The sequence below is a fragment of the Balaenoptera physalus genome, assembly GCF_965194825.1.
Source record: "Balaenoptera physalus genome assembly, chromosome: 6".
Classification (NCBI taxonomy): Eukaryota; Metazoa; Chordata; class Mammalia; order Artiodactyla; family Balaenopteridae; genus Balaenoptera; species Balaenoptera physalus.
This window is the reverse complement of record NC_138885.1, coordinates 15,674,687-15,697,538: the sequence shown is the minus strand read 5'-3', so window position 1 is coordinate 15,697,538 and position 22,852 is coordinate 15,674,687. Positions and strand designations below refer to the sequence as shown.

The following is a 22,852-nucleotide window of genomic DNA, read 5'->3' as shown; positions in this document are numbered from 1 at the left end:
CTTCCAAAGCCGTTAGCACCACACCAGCAGTAGCTCATGTGAATTTTATCTCTTATCCCTATGCTTCATTTGAACTTATGTTCACTGCTTCATCTGTCTTTTCTCTACAATGAGATTAAAAGTTTCTAGAAAGCATAAGCACACATGGAATTCATTTCATCTCCTTCCACTGTACAACATATAATGGGCCCAGGAAATGTTCATAATAATCAGACAGAAGATTGATAAGAAAATAGAAAACTCAAAAAACACTATACACCAACTAGATCTAACAGACTATTTATACTGAACACTCTACCAAACAACAGCAGAATACATTTTCTATTCAATAAACATAGACTATCCTCCAGGATAAACCTTATATTAGGGCACAAAACAAGTCTCAATAAATTTAAAACAATTGAAATGATACAAAGTGACCTTTCAGATGACCATTAAATGAAGCTAGAAATCAATAACAAGTAAAATTGGAACATTTACAAATATATGGAAATTAGCCAACACATTTTAAAACTACCCTACCAATGGGTCAAACAAGAAATCACAAGAAAAATTAGAAAATACTTAGAGAAGAATAAAAATGAAAACCCAATATACCCAAAGTTATGGGATGCAGTGACATCAGTGCTGAGGTAATTTATGGCTGTAAAACCTAAATTAATAAAGGATAGCTCAGATCAATAATCTAATTGTACACCTAAAGGAATAAAAAAGAAGAGCAAACTATACCCAAAATGATTAGAAGAAAGAAAATAATAAAAATTAGGGCAGAAGTAAAAGAAAATGGACATTATAAAAGCAATAGAAAGGACTTAAAAGTAAAAATCTTGTTCTTTGAAAAACTCATCAGAATTGACATTTAACTAGACTGACTAAGAAAAATGAAAGAACATACCAAATAACTTATCAGATGGGGGCATTATTACCAACCTTACAGAAATAAAAAAGATTATAAGAGAATACTGTGAAAATTATATACCAACAAATTAGATAAACTAGATCAAATAAATAAAGTCTTATAAATGCATACTTACCAAAACTGATTCAAGAACAAATAGGAAATTGGAAGAGGCCTATAACAAGTAAAGAGGTTGAACCTGTGATCAATGACCTCTCAACAAAAAAATTCCAGGGCCAGTTGGCTTTGCTGGTGAATTCTACCAAACTTTTAAAGAAGAATTAACACTAATCCTTTTCAAACTCATTAAAAAAAAAAAAAAAGGATAGAAGAGAACACTTCCTAACCCATTCTGTGAGGCCAATATCACCCTGATACAAAAGCAGAGAATGAAAACACAAGAAAACTACTGATTAATATTACTATTAAATATAGATGCAAAAATCCTCAATAAAATATTAGCAAACTGAATCCAGCAACATAGTAAAGCATTATACACCATGACTGAATTAGACTTATACCAGGAAAATGGTGTTTCGGTGTAAAAAAATCAATCCATGAAATGAAGTGGGGGGGGGGGGTGAAGCACATGGTCCATTCAGTTGATGCGTAAAAAGCATTTAACAAACTATAACACCATCTCATGATAAAATACACACACACACACAGACATTGAAAACTAGAAATAGAATGAAACTTCCTCAACATTATAGAGAACATTTATGAAGAACTCATATCTAAAATCATGCTCAATGGTCAAAGACAGTGCTTTCTCTCTAAGATCAGAGAGAAGAAAAAGATGGCTGCTTTCATCACTGCTATTAGCATCACTATTTAACATTGCATGGAAATGGTGGTAGAAATGGAGATTTTGCACGGGCTCACATAGCCACTGTTGAGTGCTCAATCTGACACCAACAGAAACCAATGCTGATATGACACCATCCCTGGGGTGATCAGTCAGGTACCTGGTGGCAGACTGATTACACTGAACCACTTTCATTGTGGAAGGGACAGCATTTTGTTCTTATTGGAACAGACACTTACTCTGGATATGGACTTGCCTTCCTAGCACTCCATGCTTTCACCAAAACTACCACCCACAGACTTAAGTATATCTTATGTACCACCATGATATTCCTTACAGCACTGCTTTGACTCAACGAACATACTTCACAGCAAAGGAAGTGCAGCAATGAGCCAATGGGCCCATGCTCATGGAATTCACTGATTTTACCATGTGCCCCACCATCCTGAAATAGTGGGCTTGTTAGAATGATGCAATGACATTCTGAAGACTTAGCTAAAATGTCAGATAGGTGGTAGTATCTTGCAGGGATGGTGCAAGGTTCTCCAGAAAGCTGTATATGCTCTGAATCACCACAATTACAATAGAACTCAGTTACAGAAGTGAGGACTGTAATTGTCCTGAGGATTTTCTCTTTATTTTATTGTAACTGTATGTGTGTGTGTGTATACATATATATCACACGTCTATTGTATATATATATATATCAATTTTATATCAGAGCATTGAAGTTATGGGCTATCAAGAATAGTAAACATCACCCAAGGACTTTACTTCCTCTTCTAGGGAATGGGTTAGTGCATTTTTGGTTGAATGCAGGATAGTTGTATCCTATTAGGCAGGATTATGACCTTGTTATTGTCTTTATTTGGAGGTTTAGTATGGTTTAAGGAGATGCATATGGGTGTCAAGTTGACAAGGGGTGGACTTGTAATTATTAATCGTATGTATCAACTTGACTGGCCACAGTGTACCAGATTAAACATCATTTCTGGGTGTGTCTGTGAAGGTGTTTCCGTATGAGATTAGCATTTGAATCAATGGACTCAGTAAAGTAGATGGTCTTCCTCAATGTGGATGAACGTAGTAGAACAAAAGAAGGAGGACTTTGCCCCCTTTTGTTTTTTGAGCTGAGACATCTCATCTCATCTTCTCCTGCCCTTGGGTTTCTACTAAATTATACCATCTGCTTTCCTGGGTCTCTAGCTTACAGACAATTAAGCTGTGGGACTTCTCAGCCTCCATAAATGTGTGAAACAATTTCTCCTAATCTCTCTCTCTCTCTCTATACACATACATACATACATCTTATTGTTTCTGCTTCTTTGGAGAACACTAATACTTGTAATCATTTTGTCTGAAATAATTATCACAATCTCTCCAATCTAATGCAGACAATATTTAAATTATGTGATGATGGTTTACAATTATACAACTTATTGGGAGACATTTGAACAAAGATATAGGTCCTCAGATTACAAATATAATTGATGTTCTCTCTAAAGTGCTGTTATCTGTAGATATTTTAAGCCTAAAGATGTCAAATACACACACACAAACCTTTAGAAAGCCAATAAAATTATGGTATACAGCAGTGGTATTTCCTCGAATTTCAGAAAAAAATAAAATTTAACTTACAGAAGACATTATTCTAGTATAAAGAACTGTGAAGGGAGTTATCTTCTAATGATATGAGGAAAAAATATTTTCACATTCAGCTGAGGAGCTGAAGGGCAAATAACTCCATTTGTGGAATTTGATGAGCCCTAAAATGTGAGTAATTTCTCTTTATCTGTAAAGAGAGCCGTGAAAGTCTCAACATAAGTCTAGTTTCCATTTGGTCCTCCTGTCAATATGATTAACTGAAGTCTTTAGGTGGTTATTATGGGTTCTAATGAGTCTGTGAGTGAATTTTTAGTCTTTTAGAGCAACACTTCTGCTTACTGAACTCTGAAGCAAACATTTCAAGGCAACAGACACAAGACTGCTAGTGAAAGTACAGTTTTCCAAAATATCACAATCCACTCCTTAGACATAGAGTGTGTTATTGAGAGAAGACTATGATGGCTTCCATATGTGGGAGTTCTCTCCTAGGTCAGGAGATACACATGAGCAGTTGAAATCTCAAGGCCTCCTACATCCACTTGGACAATCATGATTTTCCAAGTACATGGTGCCTTAAAAAACTAATTCCCAAAGCTCGCATTGTATCTTGCTGAGTCTTCATACACCACACATTACTGAAAATAATTGAAAAATAGCAAGCAACTAATGAAAAATCCAAACTTTAATTTGGCCAGCCACTGGAAGCTGTGTATCTCACTTTCTAAATCGAAATTCCTTATTTTAAAATAATTAAATATCAATTTACTCTCTTTAAGTTTTTCAAACTACTTTAGCTAAAACCAATGGTTCAGTTGTTTGTTTCAAAAAGAAATATGAGTATGTATATTCTTATAAATTATAAAATTCGATTTTTATCATCTTCTATTCTTGCATTAATCTTTTTTATCAAATGATGAGTTTAAGTAGATAAAATACCACCATTAAAAATATATTTACCCAGATATACACATACATACACGTGCACACACACCCACTACAGATCAACCCAAGAACAGCCCTCATGTTGATTTTCAGCTTAACTCCACTCTTAGGTTTGTACTTGAAGCAACTGATTAACAAAAGGTGCAATATATTGCAATTAAACTTTGAAATATTTTTAGGAAAGTGATGGCATCAAAAGAAAAGGGTAAAACCAAGATTTGCATATCATACCCTTTTAGCTTTTTCTTTTCTATATTCTTATGTAAAAAATGCTTTGTTTTTCTCCTGACGTTTCTTTTTAAACATCTTTTTATTATCCTTTTCAGTGGGTAAACTGATTTATTGTCCTGCTGCCTAAGCACTGCTACTGGTGAACGGACCTTATCTCTGGCCTAATATTGAATTTTTTGTTGTTGTTTTTGCTTTTTGTGTTTTTACTCCATTTTGATTTTGGACACCTGGATCTCCTTGTATCTATTAATGGGAAATTTGAGTGACTGGAAAATATCTAATACAGTATTTAGTACTTGTGTATCTTTAGAACACTTCCAAAGATATAGTGAAAAAAAGTGAAATTTTTTTTGAAGGAAGGCTTATGATTTTTTTTTTTTTCCTGTTCAATACAGAGTAAAGGGAGTTTTGACCAATATTTAGCTCATCTGATACCATCGTCTCACCTGATTTCATTATGTCATGTATTTCCAATTGCACACATTAATCTGCAGCATCCTGTGATTTCCCAAAGTAGAAGTCATATTATGAAATAAAAAGGCTTTTATCAAGGTATTATGTCTGCTTATCAATGAACATGCTGAAATAAAATCATTGCTTTCTAAGTGAGGTCAAACCTCACGATGGCAGGCAAATCACCCTGCCAAATCAGCACCACATCACACAGATTTCTCAGACTATGCCACAGTGCAGAGATGGCATTGGGTCTGATCTGCTGTGGTAATGTATTAACCCAACCCATGAGTGTACTTATACTACACACCAGTCTGAGAGATTGTGTATTATAAATGATAAAAAAATGAATTGAGTTAAGAAAATTCAGTTATGATCTCCAAGGGTCATTCAATACCTGCATTATATGATTCTAAGACTCTTACCTAGAAAACATCTGATTTAATTGACCAAATATGTTTGTCTATTCAAATTAACAGATACTGCAGATGTGAATCCTGGACTGGAGAATTGATAAAGTTAATTGTGTGTATGTTTTCTTTCCAGGCAGACAATCAAGAGAGTCAATCATTAAAAGCTTTTTGAAAATGGAGGTTACCGGATAATACAGTCTAATTATTCTACCTAAATCACAGTATTTTTGAATATTATTAATATTAGCCTTTTTTCCACTTACCCTCTCATATGATTTTATTAACCCAAACCTGATGTGGATAGACTCCTTCTAGGGTTTTCAATTGTGATAAGTTTTAAAAGGAACATCAATTGTATATAAATAAAGCTCCATATACATCCAATATTTAAGGGTAAAACAACATTAATAATATCTATTTTATATCTAATACCTCTCATTAATTTTGCCTGATGTTTTCAATGTCTTTTAAAATATCTTTTAATCCTTAAATTCCGCTTTCATCCTCCTTCTTCCAAGCAATTTATTTGTAGAAGAAACCAGGTAATTTATCCTATATAGTTTCATACAATCTGGAGATATTAATTTTTACTAAGAATTCAACCAAAATGCTATTAATACAATGCTAACCATTTAGCATCATATTTCACTTGTTATTTTTCCAAGGTTCTTTTACAGGATCTGATTTGATCCATTTGGTCCTTGCATCACAAGTAAAATTCTTAATGAGAATGGCGCCTCTAGGGAACTGTAATGAGATACGAGGTTAAAGAAGCCAGGTCAATGCATGGGTTTGGATTTATGGCAAGCCCGTCCCGCTGGGCCTCTCATAGTGTCCCATGTCAGAGCAAACTGGCCCTGAACCATTGCCTGGCCTCTGTCTGTAGGCCACAGGCAATGAAGTGGTTTGCACAGTGGAAAAGAAAAGGGGAAAAAAAAAAAAAAGAAGCCAGGTCAGACTGGTCATATTGCTTAGTTGCTTAGTTGCTTGAGGTCGGGTGCTAAAAGCTGAGTTGCCCTTAGTTGCTTGAGGTCGGGTGCTAAAAGCTGAGTTGCCATCAAGGTGAGATCCCAGGAATGCTTATCAAACTTCAGTGGCAATAAGCAAGGCAAAATTATTTTAAAGGAAAATTAATACTGAATTTTAAAGCTACGGAAGAAGCAAAGACAACCGGATGCAAGTCAAGGGAAGATTTGAACAAGCAGTTTAAGAAAGGCATAGCCATAGCCAGTACAAGTATGTGGAAACTTAATTTTAAGGACTATTTCTTCTAAGGCCAAGTTTGAAGTTTTATATAAATCTTAACAGACTGGGCACATATTAGGTTACATTGGAAATCCAAATATTACTTTCCTAATTTTATGGAGAAAGTATTAAGCTCAGATTGATTTCTTATTTGAATAATTCTTTAATTTCAGCATACTGCTTTCAAATGATCTTAGTGTTTTTAATTCTAACATTCTATGTTGCCTAGACCAAGAAAAATATTAGTTTCAAAAACATATTTAGCATTCCCCAATAAACAATCTGATACCTACATAATCAACAGAAAGGTTTTTTTTTTTTTTTTCTGAGTTTGTTAATCAACCAAGTTTGGAATCCACTGCTTAGATCACACCAAACCTCACAGTTCTACCTCTTTTTATTTTATTGTTTGTTTGTTGACATATTTAAATGATAGAGACCAGAAGTAACAAGATATACAGAAAATTTTTCTCATTTTGGAGTCAACCTTGTTTTTCAAACTTGGGCAACTTAGCTTCTAAGAGCCTCCCTTCCCTCTCCTTTAAAATAGAAATTAAAATACACACCTTAACCATGAGTATAAAATCAAATAATTTAAGAGACTGGATGGTAGTAAGTACTCAATAAATGCTAGCTCTTAATCTTCTTTTAATCAATAATGCATTGACTTAAAAAAAACAGGTGCACTAATGGCTATATTTAATACAGGCATAATTTTGCCATAAATTATTTGTAAAAATAACAGAAGCAATGAGTAGGTTTATTTTAATTCATTTTTAAACATATAGGTCTTGCTGTTGAGTTTATTAATTCATGCGTTTATGTTCAGGGTAAATAAATGTCCTCTAGAGAATCAAGGGATATTTCTTTTCTTCAATAACAAATCATTTCTAAAAGGGAAGCTTAAAAAGCATCTGCAAGCTTTGAAGATTATAACATTTGCTGGTGTAAACATGGGAGAATACATGTAATATATATTACTAGTGGCCTGTTGGTCAAAGAAGTCAGAAAGGCTCCCAGAGGTAAAATAACTGTGAGAAGCACATTTAACAACAAATAAGGTAGGGAAGAATTTTCCATGACCTTCTTGTTCTTGTCTCTTCCAGTCTCAACTAGTACATTAATCACTCAGACAACGAGACACACTAAACAGCTGGCTTGAACATCCTGTGAAATCCTGGAGTTTTCATAATTGGTGCTGGCTAGAAGTGCTAGCCCAGGAATATTCAGGATGGCTACACTGAATGTGGAGATGCAAAAGATTTCTTCATATGTCTGCTCCTCCAGGGAATCATTTGTTTGGAACCTGGAACCAACTGAGATTTTCTGTTATCCAAGTAGCATTTAGGTTATCCAACCGCACTCAGCATGGGTTTGGTTGCCAAGGAAAACCTCCCTGCTTCAAATTCTAAGATTTTCCTTTATACTTAAATTTCACATCTGGTAGCAGATTGCAAGCTTTTCAACCCCTACACAATTTCTACTTTTTCTGGGAAAGGGGATTACTAACCACGTAATTCAAACTAATATTATCTCTTTTTACAGAATTAATGAGAAGCTATAATTACCAACACTGTTTACCTGCTACTCTGGGAGTATCTTTCCAAGGCACATGAATTAGCCATCGTCAGCTTTATAATTAGCGTGTGATAACTTTAATTCCAAAGGCATGTTTAATCAACAGCAACAGATGGAAATGCGCCTAGTGGTAAGTCGTCCCCTTCACAGCTCCTGATAGCGAGTTTGTTCCACTGGCTCTGAATTATAAGCTATTTAGCATAGTAAGTGCTAAATTACTGGTAATATTCTCCATCTTTTTTTGGGCTATCAGAGTTACAATACATGAAAGTAATTATAATCACTGACATGTACGAGTACTCACTACATACTAAACATTAGTATTGTTTTAACTTGATGAAGACTCCAAATAACCCCTTATATTAGGTAATTTTAATATGCCCATTTTACAGGTGAGGGAATTGAGCCTAAGAAAATCAAAGTGACTTGCCAAGAGTTCCACAGCTCTTAGCAGTAGGGTCAAATTTGGATTCACTGTGATCGTGTTGTAATAAAATACCTTTGTTATTCTCAATCGTATGGGGCTGTTTACTGTAGTGGTTTTGGATTCTGCTAAAAAAAATTGTGTTATTTTGTGGATCTTATGATCATAGGATCCCGTTTTTCTAACTTTTCTGCTCACAAGGATCAGTCATATACCTAGAGGACAGCAGCTGTCTGCTTGGTCCTTTTATTAATTCTGCAAACATGTATTAACTCAGAGTCAGTCACTGTGCAAAGTTTGGACTCACCATTATCTATCTTGAATAGCAGCTGCAGAAACTTTTGGGGAACCCTCTCAGAGATGTTCTTTCTACCTCCCAGAGATTCACTGAAGTTACCTTCACCACGCCTACCATATATACAGCACCTTGTGACTCTACCTCCAGCCCCCATAAGCCAGCCCCTCCTAGGGTTTCACCACTGCAGGAAAAGATGGTCCAGCAGGCTCGGATCTCCATTTCTAAAGTTCCCGGACTTAAGATATCAAGTCAGATGCAGGGAAGGGATGCCAAAGTTTAGGAGTTTGGAGCACTTTGACCTCTCCCTATCAAAACACAATTTCTCCTTCCCCACTCTACCTCAGGGGACAGTATAGACTAAACATATCTAGACCTGGTACCAGTGATTTTTAAAACTATCCTAAACATTGAGATTATTTGAGGAATTTAAACAAAAACCTCAGCAAGTGTGCCCAAATCCACACCGGTTATTCAAAACCTCTGGGGGTGTGGCCTGCACATCTGTCCCTGTGAAAACTTCCTCATGTAAACGTCATGTCTAGCTGGGGTTGGGATGTAGAGCTTTAGACATTCAAGCACAGAGGGTTCTTTAGTGTTTTTCTGAAGAAAAAAGTTGTTGTGTGTTCGCATGAAATCCCAAAAGTCATGGGTAAATTGCCTGTAACAGTCATTTCTTAGGCATGGAAAGTGGAATCTGAAAACGTTCTGGCCCCTACAATGAGTCTGAGGGGTTTTGTCCCCTCTAATTTAGAATGTGTTGTTGTTAGAGAAATGACAATTGCCATGTGATCACACAGATACCACTTTCATTTCTTTGTAATTAACCCCGGGATGACCTTTATTCATTTTGGAAATGTAGAAATATCTAGCTACCAAACATGGTTTAATAGCCTTAGAATTAAAAAAGAATAAATTAGATTTTTTTCCTTTTTTGGTCCTCAACGATCATTGGCTTTTCACCCCTTCGCTTGGTTAACGAATAGTAACTCTAAGACGTTCAGATCCACTGCCTGATCTTTCCACCCTTGGTGAAATTCTTTAAAACATAGGCACACGTGCCCACATACACACACACACACATCATATCATGTTAGTAATAAAGGGCCTTTAGAGACCTTTGGTTTACAAATGGGGAAACATGCATTATCTTTCACATAGCTTGATTCACTTACAGCCACATACGTAATGTGAATTTTACAGTTTAGACTTAATTGAACTGATTCACTGACAGTCAGGTATATGTTAGTAATACAACCCAAATGTAATTTTTAATATACCAGGCAATCTCCCTGAATATGAATAATGAAACTATCCTTTACATTACTAGGTGGCCTATGGACAAAATTAGAGTATTAGCTAAGATTATAAAATAATTAATTCATCTAAAAAAAGTAAAATGTATCATGAAATCACTATTTTGTGCTGTGCACTCAATAATTAAGTAAAAACAATAAAACGTACCAACTAATTCTACTTGGTCATGTGGGATAACGCACAGGCATGCATTTCCTTGCCACGAGACACTAAAACTTTTATAAACCTAAAGGGGGAAATAATCACTTAAATGTAACAATGATACAAATAATATTATTTCTACAGTGTGTTGTCAGTTTTTTTTAAAGGATGAAAGGATGCCTTGAAGTAGATCCTTTGACATTGTCCCCTTCTCTCCAAGGCCACCTTTATGCGTGTATGTGCATAGGGTCCTGCACACAGAAGGGTCCATTCTTCGTTCAATGCTCTTCTGTCACCATCTTGAATTCTTAACATAAATAAGGACTTTGTACTGTTACTTTGCATAGTCCCTACAAATTATGTAGCCATCCCCCTCCGCCCCCGCGCTTTACTCTTGTAACTAACAAGTTTATGCACCTGATGTCTCCGATATTTCTTGGCTTAAGCTCAAAGCTTGATGGCAGAACTTGACCCTTGACTCTCTCAGGCAAGATCAATGCTATTTCCTCTTGCTCTGTGCTCCTGACCACTCCTGATGTTCTCAGCACCTCATCAACCTCAGGAAACCTGAGGACACAATCCAGTGTCAGGGCTCTAACCTATGATGCCTGCTGGGTTTTCTCACACTCCCCTTATCACCCACCCAAGCAACTGATAAGAGTCAAGCCATCAATTAACAATTGGAAATTATTCCTTACAAAATGCAGTACACAAAGTGATATATACATATTTTCCATGCTTTTCTTTTATAACATTGCACCTCACATTTAATCTTTACAGTTAGTGTTCTTGTTTCTCTGACAACACACTAAGAAGCCATCTCAGAATTACCCATTCTGCTCCCTTTAATCTTGGTTCTATTAGCTTCAGTGTCAGAAAATGACATGTTCTTCTTTTTCCTCAAATTCTAGTCGGATACTCCATTTCCAATCTTACTATATACAGATGGCACACAAATGCAGAGTCATTCTAATGGTTAAAATGCTTTTTCTTTCCATGAAAAGAGGCATAGGCATATTTTCTCTTGTTAAAAAAGTAATTTCTTAAAAGGCAACCAGCTCATTGGATTGGGGTGATTGAAGTATCTTCGCCCTAACAAAATGACTTAATCAACACACACACACACACACACACACACACACACACACACACACTCCCCAACTGGGAAATTAATAGAGCCTATATTCAAGATGTTTAGTGTTTTCAGACATGCTGGCAAATTGGACTATCAAGGACAGAGCTGCAAACAAGAAAATCATCTCACAACCATTTTATTAATACAAAGGAACACTTCAATATGTGAAGAGTCCCAGATTCAGAAACAATATGTGAATATTTTCTCAAGGAAATCATTTGAATCCCATGAAAATATGTGTAAGAAATAAGAGCAAATGGGAGACGATACAGAGGTTCTGTGAATATTATCCAGGCTGCAATTATGTTTCTATGTCATTGATCCTACATTCAAAATAAAATTCACTATCCCCCAAATGATTGGCATTTATTTTTTCTTGGATTATACACACTCTTATTTTTTCCTCAGACTATACACAGTCTTATTTTTTCCTCAGACTATACACAGTCTTATTTTTTCCTCATCAAGCAGCTAATATCATAAGATATTATTTAAAACATCCTTTCTTGTTTTATTACTTTTGAAAAGCTAATCTGCATGCAAATAACTGTGTGTGTCTCAGATTGTAAAACTGTTTTCTGCAGAGTCAGTTTCTGTGATCTAAAACTCTGAAATTCTATTCATTTGTGTGTGTGTGTGTGTGTGTGTGTGTGTGTGTGTATTTCCTAAGTGCTCATCTATGCTAACACTCTGCTATATTATGAAAGTATTTATTGCTAAGATGGTCTTATCACATGATTCAAACAAGTCAAAGTCAATTTAAAGACAGCCCTTGAGCACTTCACATTGGTGTGGTCAGGAACATAAGACAATTCTCTAGGAAAAGACGCTCACTTATCCCCATGTTATAGTCATTGCCTGTGTCTCTCAAGTTCAGAGTTGCTGGCCAGACTCTGATTATAGGGTCAGCAAATGACAACTCCAAGTACTGTTTGAATGACAAGCTTTGGCTAATTTTTAATTGATACGTGGGCACACGATCAAAGATGTGGCCAATGTGGTTAACTTGCTTAGCTGCCGTTTAGCAAATTCATCAAAAGCTACGTTTGAATACCGAAACTTCAGAAGTGGGATAGTTTAATAAGCCATGTAAGGTGAAGTGTGGAAGAGAGTACCAGAAATGACAGTAACAAATATTCATTTTTTACAGGCCTTATGTTGAAAGGTAAATATGTGTTTGTTTATATTTTAAGACCTCTGAGAACAAGGTCAACTTAAGTGTGCGACTGACATTTCCTCTAAATGAACGTGAGAAAGCAAAACAATAGCTGTTAACCAAGAATAAAATAGAATCACCAGGTGCAACTCACTTAGCAACTGCTTTATCAGTCTACCTTTATTTTAGAAAAATGTCATCTGACCAATAATACCATTTTTGCCCACTCAGGATTATTTTCATTCATGGAAATAAATAGGGTTACTATTAAGACTAAGCAAGTTTCTAATGTCATTATCTGTGACATTATTACACCCTTTTTTTTTTTTTTTTTTTTTAACATCTTTATTGAAGTATAATTGCCTTACAATGGTGTGTTAGCTTCTGCTTTATAACAAAGTGAATCAGTTATACATATACAATATGTTCCCATTTCTCTTCCTTCTTGCATCTCCCTCCCTCCCACCCTCCCCATCCCATCCCTCTAGGTGGTCACAAAGCACCGAGCTGATCTCCCTGTGCTATGCGGCTGCTTCCCACTAGTTATCTATTTTACATTTGGTAGTGTATATATGCCCATGACACTCTCTTACCCTGTCACATCTCACCCCACCCCCTCCCCATATCCTCAAGTCCATTCTCTAGTATACACCCTCTTTTTAAGAATAACACCACCATCACCAGCAGTCCACTAATAAAGCATAACTTTTGGTAGCCTGAAGACTCAAGAATTTCAAAAAGTAATTCATTAAAATTAAATTTCCCGGAGAATAAGGTTGTAATTCTGCTACCTTACTTAGTATGTGACATATTCTTTATGTTATCCTCAGTGGTAGCACATTGTCATTCACTGGAGAGAATTTGCGTTAGGGGGATAGTTTGAATTTGCATAAAAGTGTGATGAATCTGAAAATGATCAAGCAATGAAATTCCATTCTCATCTTTAAAATATATACACTTACATAGCATGTACTGTGCATTTATTTTCATTTAAGTTACTAACTTCCGTAAGTTTGAAACACACACACACACACACAAACACACACACACACGGTATCAGAATGCATTAGGCAGGCTCTACTTATTCTGTATGCTCACCTGCTACGTGCATTCACAAAAAAGATGGGAAAAATTACCCTGGAGTAATTTCTGGGCTCATTTGTTTACCATACACTTGCTCGATTTTATTGTTATCCTTGTAACATGTAATAAAATAAGCCAACATGGGTCACACAATGTTAGTGAATAATTATAAGGCAGCATGACAACTCTACAATTTCTTGGGAATAAAGAATAAAAACAATGAAAACAGTAGGAAAACAGAGCAGAAAGGAATTTGAAAATATTCTCTTTCTAATAAAACATGAGACCTTCACAATTTTATACACATTTAAATTCATATATTGTTTTCCTATCAGTTCCGGGAACTGTTGGATAGTCAGAGTTGAATATACTTGATGAACTTACAATCAATTAAATAGTATTAAAAATTTAAAATTGGTTAAAAAGTTGGCATTATAAGTACAGTGTATTTTTTAAAAGTAATTTTATTAGTGAATAGTTGCTTTACAATGTTGTGTTAGTTTCTAAGTACAGTGTAAACCACCAGGCTATGAGGACTATGGAATAGGGCCAGGGAAAATTCTTTGGATGGAGGTGATATTTTATTTTCTCCTGCAGGGCAAGTGAGATAGAATAGCTTAACGATACATGGATGTCAGTAAATCACAATGCAATTATTTAATATTGGGTTTCTCAGCTAGACTCTAAGATCTCTGAGCTCAAGACAGGAAGAATATCACTTCTATCCCCTCCTATTTTCTTAATGCCAGGCAAAGAGTAGATGTTTAATAGCATCTGTTGAACAGATAAATGAAATGCAACAGCTGCATTTTTATGTAAGAAAGGGAGACATTCAGTAAAGGATTATTCTGGAAATATAAAATTTGACCAAAGTCCTGTTATTTGTGGAATAGAAAGTTTAGAGCCTTCGGTTTCTGGAGATTAAGTATAAGGCTAAGATGGGGGGCTGGTGCTACCATTAGTATAAACAGGGAGTCAGGAGAAAAGTTTGTCTTGAGTTCATAGGAGAAAAACTTAAATTAAGGGCATGTTGTATTTAGAGCTGCAGAATATTTTATACAGCAAACCGTCAGGTCAGTATTTCAAAATTCAGCACTGGATGCCTGAACAGAGATCTAAGCCTTAACATACAGATTTTCGGAACTCCACTTACATACACCCATGATAGATAGATGGAGAGCTAGATAGATAGGGATAGACATGTAGACATTGTACATTCAGATTTGAGGTTGGTATAGGTGTAAATATAGATTTATATATATTTAGGTATATATATACACTTTAAATATTTAAACATTTTAAAATTATGATAAGAGGTAATAATTAGAACTGATGGAATGAATAAAATTTCTAAATAATAGAAATTGTTTAGAATACAATTTATCCTAAATTAGAATAAATTAATATTAGAATAACATGTATAATTAATTATGCATTAAATTTAATAATAAATATCTTAATATGTATAAATCAAAAATTGTATAAAGAACATATAAATATGTTATAATCTTATAGAATTAAGCACATTTTGGCTATTTTTGAAGTAATTTCTTTTTTTTTTTTTTTTTTGCTCAAGTCTAGACCAAAAATTTAATATGAGGGAAAAAAGCAGGAACTCAGTTTCTCCTAACAGTAAGCATTGATTTTTTTTTTTTGAAATTCACGTTCTTTTATTTATTTATTTATTTATTTATTTATTTATGACTGTGTTGAGTCTTCGTTTCTGTGCGAGGGCTTTCTCTAGTTGCGGCAAGTGGGGACCACTCTTCATCGCGGTGCACGGGCCTCTCGCCGTCGCGGCCTCTCTTGTTTCGGAGCACAGGCTCCAGACGCGCAGGCTCAGTAATTGTGGCTCACGGGCCCAGTTGCTCCGTGGCATGTGGGATCTTCCCAGACCAGGGCTCGAACCCGTGTCCCCTGCATTGGCAGGCAGATTCTCAACCACTGCGCCACCAGGGAAGCCCAGCATTGATATTTTAAATCACCAGTCTTTGATTTATTGATTCAGCTTCATTCAAATTGTTTTGGGCCTGTCATATTGGCAAAATATGTGATGTTTTAATTTCTTTTTTTCTCTTTACTTAGGAAGTATCCTTATCGAATGATATCTTGCCTAAGGACAACTCTAGCAAGTTAGTTTTTATTACTGTTTTCCATAATAAATTATACTATAAAATGTCACCTCAGGACATAAAAGAGGACTTTAAAAAATAGTAAACCTGCCCCTCTTCTGGATTAGAATATTTACTATCTAAAGTTGTTATGTCCACACCAATTAATCTGTGAATGAAATTCAACTGAAACCAAATTTCCAAAAGTGTTTTCCTACTGTTGTAAGTAGTCAAAGTTGTCCTAAAGGTTGGTAGAATAAAAATATTAACACCCCAAGTTGAAATATAAAGGAGAGAAGCCCTTGCCCTGTCTTACATAGAACATGTACCCACTAAATTGTTTCTGAATGAATAAATGAATTAATTAATTAATGAAAAGAAAAGCTGGGAGAGTTGCAAGAGGATTGATAAGACTCTTTTGATACAGAGTGTGAAGGGAAGGCCTAAAAATCATGGTGGAGCCGACACTGAGAAAAATCTGGCAATATAGCTCCCCCAGCAAACACGAGGTATCATTAGATGAATGTAAAGCTGGTGGGCCTGGGAGGGCAACCATAGCAACATTGAATCTCAAACCCAACCCAATTCCTAAATAACTTAAACCGAGCCCCTGGGCTTCCCTGGTGGCGCAGTGGTTAAGAATCCGCCTGCCATTGTAGGGGACACGGGTTCGAGCCCTGGTCCGGGAAGATCCCACATGCCATGGAGCAACTAAGCCCGTGCGTCACAACTACTGAGCCTGTGCTCTAGAGCCCATGAGCCACAACTACTGAGCCCATGCGCTGCATCTACTGAAGCCCGCGCACTCCTAGAGCCCGTGCTCTGCAGCAAGAGAAGCCACCACAGTGAGAAGCCCGCGCACCGCAATGAAGAGTAGCCCCCACTCGCTGCAACTAGAGAAAGCCCACGCACAGCAACAAAGACCCAACACAGCCAAAACTAACTAACTAAATAAATAAAAATAAATAAGTTTATTAAAAAAACGAGCCCCTATAACAAAGGCAAAGCAGATAGAAAGGCACACCACCTATTATCAGGTATAAAATCTATTTACTTTAGTCACTACTGTCCCACACAAGAGGTCTTGATTTAAAGAACGAAGATTATAAGGCACATGGAAAGACAAAGCAAAAAACCAAACAAACTGAAAAAACTAATAACATACTTCCAAGAGACAAAGTAATCAACTAAACAAAACCCACATGTTACGCAAATGCTAAGACTATCTGAAAAGAAATTTAAAATTAAAGATTTAAGGACACAAATGGAAAGGTACATGAGAAAAGATCTGATGGGAATTTTCAGCAGAGATATCAAAACTACATGAAAATATTGAAGGAAATGAGATGAAAGGAAAGCACAGTAATGGAGATACAGAATGCCTTCAATGGGCTTATCAGTGGACTCAATTCAGACGAGAAAAGAATAGGTCAGCTTGTAGAGACATCGACAGAAACTAACCAAACAGAAACACAAAGAAAATAATAGATAAGAGAGCATCCAAGAACTATGCGACAACCTCAAATAGTCTAATTTGTTCATAACTGGAATACCAGAAATGAGAAGACAGGTGAATTGAAAGAGGAAATATTTAAAACGATGAAGAGGAAGAATGTTCTAAAAAATATAGCCAGACAGATCCAAGAACCTTTAAGATCAGCAAGCAAACAAACAAGTTATATGACTTTTGTAAGTTTTATTACTTTGACAGAAGATACGCAGTTACAAACCTTTTTTTTTTTTTTTTTTTCTGCCTCTCATACAAATTCCTTGCCCCTTAATGCTGTGGTTAAGAGTATGCAGATTTCACTTCCCAGTGTCCCTTGACAGCTGGCTTCTTGTTAGTTTCCACCAATACGAGGCATTAATGGGAGATCAGATGGCAAGAGCATGAGAGAAGCCACTTTCTTCCTCTCGATTTTGTCCGGCAGCATTGCTAGATGTGTGCATCTGCTAAGAATTTCTAGCTTCAACCACAAGACTCAAATTTCTTTGTTCTCCCAAAATGGTAGCTGCACCCCTGTAACTCCAGTACTGGCCACGTGTCCCCTCCTCCGACTTTGAAGGCTCTAACTCCTCCTCACTGTAACTCATCCAGCTGGGTTGTAAGGGCCAGGGGCTGTTGTTTATCACAGATACTAACATCTGAGTTAATTTGCTACTCCCTTCTCTCTCTCTGAACTTCCACTACATGCAAATAATTTTCTTTATACTTGTTTCAGTTTTCCTGAAAGAATACTGACTAATAAAGAAAAAAGATCCACAAGGATACAAAGTAGCTCCCTGCTCTTACTTGTTCAATTATACGTTATTAAAACCAAACTCAAATATATATAATTTCTGAGCAAAAGGCAAATACTAAAATTAATCATAAATTGAATATGAACATGTGCTTCTGTTACAAGGGAAATATGAATCAAGATACTTAGCATGCTACTAAAAACATATATTATCTTTGTGTGTTTACAAAAAAACATGTAGGTATCCACATCCCTGTTGGAGAAGAACTCCCAAGCTGACCAGTGGGAAGTGCCCTGTGATAAACCTCTAGATACTCCCAGTAGGGGAAATGTAAGAAAACTAATTCTGACTGAGTCCTTTATTTTTGCTCAAGTTTCATGCATATTTGATTTGATTTAATTCCACCACTCCACACATTTATAAAGAAAGGTATTCTAATCTTCTTTTGTAGAGACTTTTATATAGATTAAGTGGCTTTCCTCAATGTAAACCAGGTTCTGTATGACTTCAAATTTCATGTTGCTTCCATTATAACATTGATTTTGGATTAGTTTCCCGTAACTCTTCTGCCTTTGGATGAACCATTTTGCTGACAAGTAATGTCAAAGATAGTATACGGCACACATAATAAGATATGAGGCCTGTAACTGTTCTTTAAACATGGTAAACACTAGCCCCATGTAGCTATTTAGATTTAAAGTTAGTTAGATTTAGGTGAAATCTAAAATTTAGTTCCTATTAGCATTACCCACATTTCAAATGCTCAATAGCCATATGTGACTCGTGACTGCCATACTGACTAACAGCATAGTTATACAATTTTTTCTATCATCAGAAAATGCTACTGAACAACATTGATTAAGAATATAAGGCCTTCACAAAGGGAAAGTAAACTCACACTGTGTGCTCTCTTATGAACTCTATGTTATTCCCAATGTTGTTCTTTAATACATTTCAAGGGCATGTCACAGAATTTCTAAAGTTAGTTTTCAAGTGATAAAGCAAAAAGAATAAACTCTTCAGGCCAGATGCCCACAAAACTTAAAATCCAATATGACATGAAGATTTCTTGAGCATACTGACAAATAAACAGATGGAGTACTCAGGATTCAGGTACTATTTCTCACATTGGAAACAATGAATAAAATTCAGAAAAAGATGAACACATACAAGAAATTATTGTCTAGAATCTGTAAAATATGAAGTAGCAATCATTGCCTTAAAGAAATAGGAATAAATCATCCAAATCACTTTGATGAAGAAAGAGTAGGAAAACTGTTTTTAAGAATGTTAAAACTCACCTTCTAAAACAGTACGTTGACATCATGCCTAAGAAGGAAAATCACATTGAATGATGCTTTAAAAAGATCAACTCTTAACATGAAAAACAACCAAAAAGAGCTGCCACATTTCTCTAGCAATAAGTGTCAATATGTGGATTGACAGCAATATGAGAGATGGGGATTTTATTAGTCACACCCAAGTTATTGATGGCAGCACTGGGAATTCCTTGGCAGTCCAGTGGTTAGGACTCCACCCTTTCATTGCAGGAGACACGGGTTCGATCCCTGGTCGGGGAACTACTATCCCACAAATGGCACGGCCAAAAAAAAATAATAATAATAATGGCAGCATCAAGGGCTGCAGCATGACCATTGCCACTCACACATTGTGAAGCAAGTGACACTTGTTCCCACCTCTAGGGGAGGAGTTCCACCTTGTGCAGTCCCTGGATGTCGACCCCACCACTTGGCTTGCAGGTTCAGAGGCTGCCAAAAAAGACCCGAGTCACATAAGCACGGGATGGAACAGCGCTTTACTCAGAGAAAAGACAGAGCAAGGTCAGCGTCTATAGTGAGCGTTGGTCCTTTATGGCCAGAGGGTTCCACCCTACCGCCAAGGCAGGGAGATGGTCTCAACACACTCTTCTTGTGCTCTAGGCAGAGGAGCACCGCCAGCAGCGGATACAGCAGTGGGGTGAGCTACATGCCACCACAACACAGGCAGAACAAAGATGTACACATCAAATCTGGCACAGGAAAAGGTAGTCCTAAACAAGGCAATATGCCCAGCACAGGCTCTGAGGACTCTTTATGTCCGCGTAAGGAAATGTTCCAGAACCACAGCGGCACACTCTTATGCAAGTGTGCAGGGGTGCCAGACTCTGCATGACTGCATTTCCCACACAGTCTCGAGTTGACTGCTCTTCTTCTCTTCCTTAGTTTCTCTGTATGTGTTATAGGCAGGTAATACTCCATGCACATATATATATATATCAGTGTCAGAATGCCATTGGGAGAACAAATGAAATAAATACTGGCTACAAGAAAACTTGAATTTTTCAAACCAGGTGAGGCCATTTTAATACAAGCTGTTGTTACGTGAGTCCAAAATTTGAATTTGTCAATTTCTTGTTAAGAACATAAATGTATCAAAAGTATGGTGGCAGGATTGGACCTAGTCATCCTTGACTAATATGTTTGCTTTCCTGATTCTTGTCAGCCCACCAGGGACTTGCTTCTCAGACTAATCTCTCAAGATTGATATTACTATCTCCATCATATAGTAAGGAATCCTTGGCTTTATAATACTTAAGTGATTTTTTTGGAGTCACATCATAAGTAAATAGTAGACTATAAGACGCCTTACATATCTCACTCTTAATTTCAAGCTCTTTCCAAAAAAAGTACTGAAGGGAATTAAATAAATAGAATAGATTTGACTACTCATAACTATCTCTTCAAATGTTACCACATTGGACCCTGATTATAATTCCCTACTGGAAAAAATGTGAAAAGAAAGTTAATTAGTAGGTGTATCTGAGAGAAGCCAAAATCAAACCCAAAATAAACCACGATGAAAAAGAAAAGTATTCCAACAAACAGATTACTGAAATCAGTAGGAGACAGAAGAGAAAGAAAAACACAACAAATCTAGACCAATAAAGAGCTCTATTTGATAGGAGAAGAAAACTTGTAAATGAAATAAAAGCTTACTTTTGCAATCAAAACTATTTGTAAAATGTAATGTATGCACTGGTAAGTCAGTGCATAAATAACTGGGCAACAGTAGTATTTGGAATGATAATAAAAGTGTTCACTTGCAACTTGTATTTTGAGAATCTATAAAATGAAATTGAAAAGGGGGTTTCAAGATACAAACAACACCATCTTACTTTCATAATGTCCATTGCAATTTATTCTGGAGGGAAAACAATACAGATTTTCTCACCTGACCAAGTTGGAGTTATAGTCAGTACCTAGTGGTTCCGGGGTTGGGGGCAGGGGGCAGGGGGAAAAATATAAAAGTACATTGCCTTTCCTGGTTACAGGGTGAGATGCTTTCCTGTTAAATCTTATAGCATTTCAACATAAATTACCTCTTTATGACTTGTTACCAAGGAAAGCCACAGGTGTTCAGTCTTATACATTAAAGGATGAAATTTATTTAGAGAAAAAATTAAACCCTCAGTAATTTTGGCAGAAAAATATAGGTTTATCCACTAAGAAAAGTGAGTGTTACTTTGTATCTTGAAAACTTAAAACAAAGTGATTATTCCTTGGAACAAACTCAAAATGAAATCCAACATTTTGTAATCTGGCGACTCAGGTTCAACTTTAGAAACCACCTTAACAAGCCCTGTAACTTTGGGCACATAACCTCTTTAACTCTTTACAGCCTATACTCTAATAGTAATACTTCAGTGGACTTTTGAGAAGATTGCATGATACAAGGTTAAAAGAAAACAACAACAAACAAAATCTTTGCAAATTGTAAATCATGTTGAATATACACCATGGTTATTATTATTGTCAATTGAGGAACCGGTAATTAAGGATTACCTCAACTGAACTCTGAAGAACTGGTAAAATTCACCAGCCAAAGACAAAAGGAACACATCTGGAGTCAGTAAAAGGTAAGTTTCTTCAGCTTGCTGCAACGAAGGATAGAGGAAGCATGTGGAGAGCACACACCGGGGAACTTTGGGGCATTTTGTTAAGAGAGAGTTAGGAGAGACTGAATGATTTTTTTTAAAAAATGACAGTTTGAGATATAATTCATATACCACAAAATTCACCCTTTGAAAGCATATAATTCAGTGGTTTTTAGTATATTCAACAAGTTGTGCAAACTTCACCACTCTGTAATTTCAGATCATCTTCATTACTCCAAAATGTAACTCAAAACCCATTAGCCACCTGTCCCCACTTCCCACTACACCTAGCCCCTGGCATCCACAAATTTGTTTCTGTCTTTATGGATTTGCCTATGCTGTTCATTTCATATAAATGGAATCAAACAATATGTGAATTTTTTGTAACCAGTTTCTTTCATTTAATGACAGTTTCAAGGTTCATACATGTTGCGGCTTACTTCATTCCATTTTACTGTGAATAATACTCTATTGAGTGGATAAATGGCATTTTGTTTATCCACTTATCAGTGGATGAAAATTTGGGTTGTTTCCACTTCTAAGTTTTTACAAATAATGTTGCTATGAACATTCATGTACAGATTTTTATGTAGACATGTTTTCAATTTTCTTGAATAAATACCTAGGAGTAGAATTGTTAGGTCATATAACAACTCTATGTTTAACATTTTGAGGATTTGCCAAACAGTGAATCACCAGGTTCAGTAAAACACAATCCATAAATAAATGAACATTGAGAGAAATTGTCTTCCAGATTCAATTGAGTGGTTTTTGCTTATCATGTATATTATATTTCTATTTCCAAAGAAGAGCTAGAGAGAGGACCATTTCATAGATTCTTT

At 36.0% G+C, this 22,852-nt stretch overlaps 2 long non-coding RNA genes across 2 annotated transcripts in view; one reads left to right on the top strand and one right to left on the bottom strand.

The window, feature by feature from the left end:
* The window catches only part of LOC309662807, a 619,026-nt gene that overhangs the window by 553,083 nt on the left and 43,091 nt on the right, over positions 1 to 22,852 (bottom strand). The gene's annotated exons all lie outside the window — the stretch shown is intronic.
* Positions 13,303 to 21,364, top strand: LOC309662622. The gene is made up of 2 exons (XR_014264822.1): positions 13,303 to 15,356; positions 15,686 to 21,364. It is a non-coding gene; the product is annotated as an uncharacterized lncRNA (long non-coding RNA).